The sequence below is a fragment of the Eucyclogobius newberryi genome, unplaced genomic scaffold, assembly GCF_026437365.1.
Source record: "Eucyclogobius newberryi isolate DKJ021-1_F unplaced genomic scaffold, fEucNew1.0.hap1 SCAF_13, whole genome shotgun sequence".
NCBI classification, from domain to species: domain Eukaryota; kingdom Metazoa; phylum Chordata; class Actinopteri; order Gobiiformes; family Gobiidae; genus Eucyclogobius; species Eucyclogobius newberryi.
In genome coordinates this window covers 30,817,268-30,828,027 of record NW_027315757.1, presented here as the reverse complement: position 1 = coordinate 30,828,027, position 10,760 = coordinate 30,817,268, and positions in this window count along the sequence as shown.

The following is a 10,760-nucleotide window of genomic DNA, read 5'->3' as shown; positions in this document are numbered from 1 at the left end:
TGTCATGGCCTGGCCGCGGATTATGCAGGAGTGCAGTTTCACTTTTCTCAGAATTCACCATCTAGCAGCTGCTGTGAGGTTAAACAAAGCTCAAAAGAGTGTGTGTGTGTGTGTGTGTCTGTCTGTGTGTGTGTGTGTGTGTGTGTGTGTGTCTGTGTGTGTGTGTGTGTGTGTCTGTGTGTGTCTGTGTGTGTGTGAGTGTGTGTCTGTGTGTGTGTGTGTGTGTGTGTGTGTGTGTCTGTGTGTGTGTGTGTGTGTGTGTCTGTGTGTGTGTGTCTGTGTGTGTGTGTGTGTCTGTGTGTGTCTGTGTGTGTGTGTGTGTGTGTCTGTGTGTGTGTGTGTGTGTGTGTGTCTGTGTGTGTGTGTGTGTGTGTGTGTCTGTGTCTGTGTGTGTGTGTGTCTGTGTGTGTGTGTGTGTGTGTGTCTGTGTGTGTGTGTGTGTGTGTGTGTGTCTGTGTGTGTGTGTGTGTCTGTGTGTGTCTGTGTGTGTGTGTGTGTGTGTGTGTCTGTGTGTGTGTGTGTGTGTGTCTGTGTCTGTGTGTGTGTGTGTCTGTGTGTGTGTGTGTGTGTGTGTGGTGGCAGGCAATGTCATAAAGAGCCTATAATAGCTTCCTACTATTGTCAATCTGGACAACTGCAGTTTCAACCGCCATTAAAAGCAACACAACAACAATCGTCATTCAATTCAATAAATATACTGAGTTTAGGCATCATTTTGGAGAGTTCCTACATTATATTATACAGATGGCTCTAATAAATAAGTGCATAGGCTTACACATTTCATCTGCATCATTGAACTGTAGCACACAACACCAGGCCTATCACAAAAGATGGTCAATTCATAGATTTGAATGAAAGTAATAAAACAGCCTCATTATATAGACAAAATATTTACTGCGGCCATATTTGTCAAGGCTTATGTACAGTATATCCAGATGATTAAACGAGCAACTTGAAGATCGTCCACTAGAGGGCGCAACACAACGACAGGGAAACGGCCCATTCCTTGATGACATAAAATTGCAAGTTCCTTCCACGACACTTGATCTTTGTTCAACACAAAAACGCGTCGTGGTGGGCACATTATCAAACCCGGCGGGAGGTCACGGTAAGGCCACGTTGTGACGGCAGCGGCACATCAGAGTTGTGTGGGGCCAGTGCGGGGCCAGTGCGGGGCCAGTGTGCAATTTCTGAGCCGCGCAAAGCCGCAGGACAGAGGCAGAGAATAGTGCGCTATAGGTGGGCACTTTCTGTCCCCCTCTCTGCGCCTGTGTGGACGCTTCTACTTTCTATTGATGATAGATGATTGCTTTCCTTTCCTTCCCTTCCATTTTATTTTTCAGAAGGCCTATCAGGTTTAAATTGTCTTGTATTGTTATTGTGTGTCACCCAAATCCACGTTTCATAATAACTTAAATCATACAATATATTTCCCATGATCTGGTTAGTTCTCAGATCCAATTATTCACATTTTATAACGTTTATTTGGTCAAAACAAAAGCAGTGCTTGGGCTTTTCCAACTTCCCACACACACACTGTTGTTGTGTCCATGGGCGAGACACAAATGGTGTCTGGTTTACACAGTGGTGGAAAGTTACTAAGTACAAAAGTAAAAGTACAGTCCTTAAGTGAAATGTTTGTGTATTTTTACTTTACTTAACCACATTTTACAGTGGATACTTTTTACTGTGTCACTACATTTGAGAAACTTTATACTGCACTGCATTTTTTACCTGTACTTGTACTACAGTGATAAAAGTAAAGTTTTTTTTCTTATAGTTTGAGACCGGCTAAAGAGGCTGAGAGGTTTATTCTTTAGCACTTCCATGGTGACGTTCAGCCTAAAGCTTATGTGTACATCTCAAATATAATATCAATAAGTATGACTAGAAACAAGATGTAACTTTTACCCAAATGTACTGCAATTCATGCTTTTAAAAGTTTTCAGTCTCTGGCAATTACTTTTTTACTTTACTTTAGTATTACAGTACTTATATTTTACAGTATACTTTTTACGTTGTACTTTTACTTCCCCTGCACGCACTTCATCCACCGCTGACAGGCGTCTGTAAAGCCATGTCGAGTCAACGTGCAACTGCTTTGCTGGAGCGACACCATTTTACTTTTTTTCCTGCTACACATTTGAACTTCTTTGCCCCTTCTTCTACCATCTGCTGAGTAACTTCTCTCTTCCATCCCGGGCCAGTGCCATCGGGTCCACCACGGCCCCAGCACCAGACGAGGAGTGGACTGTTGAGAGAGCCACGTCCCTATGGCAACTCAGTGTTTTTGTTAGCGCTTGTGAGTCAGACAAGCGGTGAGTCAACGTCAAGAGGAAACACACACACACACACACACACACTTACAGTCACAATCATATTCACACACTCCTTCTCGGTTTCAGGGAAGCCAAATAAGGACAGCTCAGAGCAACAGGCACACTGGCAGACCAGCGCTGGGCGAAAGAGTGAATAGGCTAATTAGAGGTGAAAGACATGAAGCCAGGAAAAAAAGTAAGAGCTCAAATGGAATATGGAGAAATCCAGAGGGCACATGTGTGGGCATGAACCCTCCTCCCACGTGCACCCTTCAAATGGGTGGGGGTAGTGGAAACAAACAGAGACACACCCAAAAGAGCACACCTTGGCTCAACTTGCTAAACCACACTTTTTTTTGTCTGACACCAACATGTAAACTCTATGACCACCTGCTTTTTATTCTATTACGGACAATAAAAGAGACAAAGTTGAACAAGCATCTGCTGATCGAGGATGATTCTCTTCAAATTTAGAGCCATTTTGTGAACTTTTTTCAGTCAATAGAAGAGTAGACCGTTCATCTTTTGGAAAATGTTTTTACAACGTCATAAAAGCCGTATTAGACAGTTCTTGTTGCTTTAATACTTGGAAACATTCAAATTTACAGAGATTTATTGTGTGAAAGATCGCCAAGGAAATGAGTCTAACCCCTGGCTTTATAAAACTGTTAAAGCTTCTGCAATGTAAATAAGCATTCAATCATATTTTGATATAGTTTCCCTTTCTGTTATGTACTCCACTCTCCACTGCCTTTCTACTTTTCGTTATACTAATACTGAAGTAAAATAATGCGTTCAACAAAATAGTTTGCGCAGGATGTTGCATAGAAATGACTATAATTGCCATATCAACGATTACTACTACAAGAGAACATTTACGAATTGATGATATTTGTAGGTAGGCTTAAAAAGTACTGTATGTACTAGGGAGATCAAGATTATTGACATTAAATTGTGTGGTTCCAGAATAATCGTAACTCAAAGTAAAGATCACAGTTGCCTACACACACACTTTATTTCCTTTGATTGTATTTGAAGCTGCCTCAGTAATCCACTATAACTGAAGGAGGTGCAGTTCAAACCAGACAATGGCAGTCCAATGAGGAAGAGGAACCACCTTCCACTCTAATCTCCTCAAAGATAACACAATTAGAATATCACCTGTTCTCCAACGGTTCGCTGCAAATTGCAACAGACGCACAATTGCACTGTGCACAGTTCAAACAAAAGAAAAGTTCTAAAGTTGTATTGCTTTTTGCGGCAGGTGAGCAGCACCGACTCTCAGGTGTCGACCGCGTGGCTTTGCAGTTTTACAAGGGACGCGAGGTCAAGGGTCAACGGCTACATAGGCTGGCAGCTGGGAAAGGAGTGCTTATGAGGCTGATGTTACAGGAACTGGACTAACAAGCGAGGGCAGAATGTGCACTGGAAAAGGCTCCGGGATCGGGGGGCAAAGTGTGTGTGTGCGTTTGTGCCTGTTAACACACAAGTGATTAATGAGAGGGAAGGAAGTGAGCGGGCCGCGGCGTGCCACTCCAGATGAGGTCAGCGGTCTAACGAAGGAATACAAAATGCTATGTCTGCCGCGATAGGTTTCCTGTCCCATTCACAATCCCCGAAATAATTTCACTCCTAATATGGGGGATTTGAATGGATCCGAAAGAGATGACCAATCGCTCGTTTTCAGACAATGACTTCATTCCTGCTTCTCCTTTTCACCAGAGCGATATTATAATGATGATTTCCACAACGACAGCTTTGTTATGTTCTTTCTTTGTTAGTTTTTTGCTTTTGGGAGTTAATTTGGCTGCAGCAAATCGAAGCTAAACACATTTGCAGTGATCATAAAATGCCAAAAAGCCTATATTATGCAAGAATACAGCTTTCTGGAAAAACGAATGGACTATACCTATACAAATGACCAGATTTTCTATGGGATTTTACTTGCTCCTTTCCGTCTAACTAAGAGAGAGAGAGGATATGACCAGCACCTAATGTTGACGACAACCAATTGCTGTAAATCTGATCCTTGTTTTGCACTTTTGTCCTTTGGAGAAGGAGCTCACTTCTGGAGAATCCACCGGTGCTGTTCTTGTGCTTGTGTGTCCTGACAACTCATCTGTTTGGTCAGAGGGCCCAGACTTGGACCACGGCTCCTCTGGCTGGCCCGGATGCCCTTCAGCTGGTCAGTCCTCTGGCGTGGTGCTGCGTGGGCTGGCTCCCTGTGTGAAAGGATGGGTGGGCTACATGTACTTTGGAAGGTTTGGAAGCACTCGGGTTGAAAAAAAGCTTCCGTATAAAATTGGCCCATGACTAAAACGCTTGAGATAATAATGAGTGTAATGAATGAGAGTCAGATAATGGGGAGTGAGACAGAAAGAAAACACAGGAGGAGGATCAGGGGAGGTGGTCGTGGCGGCTATGGGGTATTTTTAGCCAGTGGAGTGGGAGAGGGCGGTATCTTGGTAGGGGTTTTTCCAGAGGAGTATATTTAGAGAGGGATGTGTAGAAATGACAGAGGGGAAGAACAGTGTGCCAGTCTGATGTAAGGGCGTGCAACAGGACCACACACATTCTTTAGTCCTCCATGTGGCACTGGCTACAACTGACTACGTTGTTCACCTGGTTGACTCAGTCGAGTATACAGCCAAAATCCACAGGCATTTACTGTAAATTACACTTCTTTTCCTCAGGAGTTGAGGGTATCAAAACAGGGAACTTTAACTGAGTAAAGGCAGTTGGAATTGGAAAGCTCTTTTTACAAACATAATTCAAAGGATTATTAAACAGGCACTGCTGTCTGCCGTTTACAGCCTATTACTCTACCAACTGTGACTTTTTTTAGTAATTTCAAGAGCATTTGCAGCTATAGCTAGCACAGTTTGGATTATGTCCATGAAATCAATACAGAATTTAAGAATTTGCTTGTGGCCAGTCTTTGGTCAGAGATACTCTTGCCAGGTCAGGGCAATCTAGTGACTTGCCACACTTTTCCACCTCAGGAAGCCTATGTTTGGCTCAACCAAGTTTAGTTTGGGATCACACGGTTATGCCCTTTGCAATAGCACAATGGCAATGACAAAGGGAAGTCTGGTGTTGGCTGTATAGACAGGTGTCTGCCAAGCACATCAATAAAGCCTCTCAGACACCACAAATCACTTTATTTTCCACATGCTCAAAATCACTTGAAAAGAGCAGCCTGACCAGTCAGTGAAGTAGCTCAAAGTTTTAAAAAAAGCATGGGGGAGACGACGAGTACAGCAGAAAAAGCACTGCTAATAATAATGGCAGAAATGAGAGAGGAGAGAGCAAAGTGGCGGTGTGGTTTTGCGCAGGATCATAGCATGCGCTCTGGCCTGGGCTCACTCTGAAACGAAGAGGAGCTGAAGCCGCAGTGACGCCATTGTGGTTCCTCAGCACTTCCTGTCTACCGCCGCACTGTTGTGTTTGTGTGTGCGCCGTCTCCCTGGCAACCATCGGAACGTAAATACCGGAGCGCGTGGCTGGCTGCCGGTTCCTTTTTGGTTAAATGCTTAGAAGGCTGTACCAAGCTTTTTCGAGACTTCAGCTAGCTACTCCCAAGCGGTCCTTTATGTGTGTCTGTCGCCGAGTAGGTATTGTGTTCACGAAGAAGCCACACCATCACGTCCAAAGGCGCCGCGGCCATGTGAGGAGCACGTGGAGGGCAGGAAGGAGAAGAGCGAGCACTAATGAAAGCTGCTGCGTGTGTAAAAAGTGCAATAAACGTGCTCTGCGTCACTTTTCTGGTGAGGTGGACACAAATTTGGTCTCCTGGCTATGTCTGGAATGGTGTTTTACATTCTTACTGAGCATAATCTGTGGGACATTCCAGCAAAGCATCACCATGGAGACAAGAAGCCTGCAAGCCCTCCACCAGAAACGTTACACAGTGCACCTTTAATGAACGGCTGTGATGGTTTGAGATGACCACTTATCTATAAGGACTATTTACTGAGTTCTGAGTGCTTCATGTGGGTCGGGATCAAACTAAACCCAACGTAACGTGGGAGGCCTATGTTTGCTTATATTTTCTTTCCTAAACCATGTATGTCACATAATTGGGTCGACTTGCCATGGTAACTAAATGCGAGTTGATTTTTTTTTTTCATCACAAACCCTGTGGCGCAGATTACCGTCATTCACTGTGAGTCACTACAGAGGTTTAGCCAAGCGAAGGTCCTGTGACTGATCGACACACAATTCAAGTGTTTTGTCTTTAATCAATGCAAACACAAATACGCTACCTACTTAGTTGTAATTTATAATTATTTGTCTAGATTCTACAGCCTTCCCTGCATGGAGTGTACCAGCATGCTCTGAGCCATGATGACAGCTCATCAATACCCTGGGCCTCATTCATTGGCTGTAGTAGACCACAACCTCAAAGTAAAAACAGGGATTTTCGGAGAACTTGAGCCTTAGTTGCCGATTTACCCATGCATTAATGACCAAACTAATGATGAGGAAGCATTGTTGTAACAAGGACATTAAAGTTTTGTCCCCTTTAACATGTACTGTTAATAATATATTACACAACATACTGTAACCATGAAAGGAAGAAGAGGCTCCATCTAACTTCCAAGCTGTCACAAACCTGTTAGGAAACCACTGGTAGGATATACCTCTACATATTGAGCACAACTTTAGAACAGAAAATTCTGCTTTTACAATACACTCTCTAGGGAAAAACTAAATTAACTCATTTATTTGAAAAAAGTTGGGTAATGCAGCTTTAAGGCAAGGACAGAGCACTACTTTCCGAGCACCACATTTTTCCTGCCAATGGGAATCACTGTGGAACATTGCACTCCAAAAAGGGAGGGCTGGAAAAGTTGTGTCATGTGTTCACATTGTGGATCGCATTGTGGATGAAGACTGATGAAAGTTGCTTAGTTTTGCCTTGCCATCATAAGTGAATATTTGTCACAAACTAACTATTATGCTTTTCCTAACCTCAAACGCCAAACTAAAATATGTGACTAGCAGAAAACAAAGCCATGGCATAGGCCTGGTTCATGCTGGTCTACCTGCCCTTCCAACTTTGTGCTTATACTAATCATTTATGAAATATGCATAAATATAAAATACATAGGATAAACAAGCATATACTGTAACCATGTACTAAATCTACACAATCAAAGCCTCAAAAGTGGATCATGTTAGTCATTGCCGCACTGATGTTGCGTGTGGCTGTGCTAACGAGCATCTTTGGGAGGCAAAGCTGAGGGGAATCTGCACGGCACACCTCACCACAGAATGAAAATGAAAACCTTTTGTTGTTGGTTTATGTCAACCACAGTTTTTCACTCTGACAAGCCAATTTGGGGTTGATTAAAAATGAAATAGACGAATTACTATTCCCAGTAATCATAACTGAAATGTATTCATCTTGAGTCTGCTAACAATTACAACGTTTGGGTAATCATCATGTGCTTTAATATCACGACACTTCATTTAACCGTCACGCAGACTGTAAATCCCCCCGTGAAGACAAAATAAGAGCCGAGGTCCACAAACCAAACATTATCCCATATGAGGATAAACAGTGTGTTATGTGTCTTCCTGGCAGCAGATAGTACAGGCGGAGGGAGCGTTGCCTGGAGACGGGCTGTGTGTGTACGTGTGGAATGTGTGACGTTCTCACGCTGAGGGGCGTGGCTGCCTGTGGCCGTCACCGTTCAAACACACCCAGAGGCTTTGGAAAAGAAAAGGGAAGTCATAAAGTCTCTAATAGCCCTTCTCTCAGAAGCTCATATTACCGTCCTACTGCAGGGGTGTGGGGGGGTGTGGGAGGGGGTGGATGTTTGTTGAGGGGGGTCCTGAGATGGACAGGTGCAAATAAAAAGCAAACTTGGACTCAAACAGTCACACTTGGACAAGGATACAGTCTAGGCAAACACAACATTGCTATGAAGAGGAAGAATGTTGCTTGTCAATTAAAACTGCTGTGTCGAAGAGCCATGTTTAGCTAATGCAGTATCTCTATTTTGTAGCTAACAAACGCATGTTCAGGACACTCTATTTCCTTATTTTGAAATACCATACGAGTCTAGCTGTTCTTTCACCTTGGACACCAGGTGAACTTTACCATTGTCTCTAGAGCGGGCAGTGTAAACTTGCATGTTGTATAAGGCATTTCAACAAACCATATCAGTGCCTTTGTCCACTTGACTGCACATTACCTTCTCTTCCTGCCTGTCTGCCATTGACTCGTTTATTAGCAGCTGTGTGGCCAATTATCCCCCCTGCCCCCTTTCCTGTGTTCTAGCGGCCAGGACCAGGCAGCAGGAGCACCGGGCATCAGAGAGAGAGGAGGAAGAGCGACAGGGGAGGGCTCTTCTTCAGGCTGGCGTCATAAAGGAATTCCCTGCGCGGTTCTGGTCCCTCCCACTTAGTAACTCTCAACCCCGTCTGGATCTGAGACGCCGATGTGTTCACACACAGTTCTGTCTGCCGAGCTGCACAGGAACGCAACCTCAGACAACCAGGACAAAGAGCGGGAGACACGAGTAGACAATGGGAGATTCACAAGACAAAAGTAAAGTTTGAATCTGCTCTGGGAATATGAGTAAGAGGAGATTTTAAGAGTTGTAACGCTACTTTCAGGTAAGGTATGTTTCTTTACAACTTCTTTTGTTATTTTTTTATGGCTTTATTACCTGGTTATTCAGGCTTTTTCACCTTTTCTTTGCTGTTGTTTTACAGACAGTTCACACCTAGTTCAGACCTACAACCTGCTGATCAAGAGAAGACAGATGTTGACTGTAGTTGAGTCATGTCCGTGCCTGCTCCACAAATGTACAGTTACGCTGCGGTGCTGGGATTATGCCTAAGGTCTGCCTCTATGGAACAGCTCTGTTACAAAGGTCAGACGTAAATAGTTCAGTTGAAGGGGAGGCTTACTTTCTGTCTGCCTGTCTGTCTGTCCGTTTGACGTCGGGGTTTATGACACATACCCACTGTGAATTTCTTCTGTGTGACTTTTGAACGCGTCTCATTTGTGTGTCCGTAGCAGCGACAATAAAGATCATAAAAGTTGTCAAAATGTAGGTTGAGGGACATAATGGTAGTGGTTGATGCGAGGCCGGAGCCACTCATACATTCCTCTCATTGTTCAGGGGCCCTGTAAGTCTGCGAGCTCCCAAACCTCCATGAAAGGAACGGAATCCAGGGGCTACTGTACTCTAGCTTAGCCACTCCAGTGCAGGGATGGCTCAGAAGTTCTTCCTGCCTACTCCCCTGTCTTGGTTTACTTATGGAAGTATTCATAAAGGCCAGTTTGAACGCTGATTGTCAGAGAATTATTTGATTGTTGTATTTACTTATTTAACCCTGAAAGTCCCACTGAGATCGAAATGGATGCTGAACCACACCCCTGGGGATATAGCGGAAAGGTAGACGTTATTATTTATTTTTTACACTGTAACTAGTTGTGACAATGAGAATTTGGACTAGTGAGGTTGGTTTGCAGAACTTTGGTAGGGCGGCTGGCTGAGGTGGGTGTGCCCACAAATACAGGCCCCAGCCTCGGAAACCCTGGCGTAGTGGAATAAAAGTGTGTGGTTTGTGTACATCATGTGTCCATGCGGTGCAGTGGCAGCAGCACAGCAGTGTATAAGTGCTGGGCGGCTAGTGGTGCTGGTGGTGTGGCTGTTTGGCAGCGAGTCAGGCTTATGGGATAGAGTTACACTTGGCTGAAGGGATCTATCAAGAACTTGGGCAGGGCTCTTCCCCTTTACAACACTTACACCATTTTAAACCCTAAAAAATCTTTATCTGGGAATACCTTTTCGTCAGTTCCATACATAGTACACAATTCAATATATATGTTTTTTGTTTTAATCTTGAGAAAATAACAAAGCCCCAAAATCCTCTGAATGTCATTGAATGTCACAGGCGGAGTGATAATTACACCTTTCCACGCAACATGAAACAAATAGTTTTTAGTCACTTGTCGCCAGATGGGCAGTGTGTCTACCACAGATAGGGTGTGGTGCTGTGTGTAAGGTGAACAAGGTCAACTATCTGTGGTTTAACCGGCAGCATGTAAAAGAAGCTTATAATTTAACAAAGGGGAAGGCCGGCCGCTGTACCTGATTTTAACTTGAAGATAAACTTTAGTACTGTGTCACTTTTTACTGTATGCAAATGCATTTGGACTTTAAAGATAATTGTAACACACGCATATATATGTTGACACATCACCTCTGTTGCAAATAGATATCCTGCTTTCACATGCGTTTAAACACAAATTGCCCACTGTAAAAGTCCTTGTAGTAAAGCATCAGTAAAGCATGGTTAAGAGTTGCACAGCAGTGTAGAGCAGAGTGAGTGTTGGAGTCAGCCATTTCCACACAGCGGTTGGCTGGCCTGAGGTGCAAATGATGTCAGATGGTGTGTATATTGGTGCTATCGCTTGTT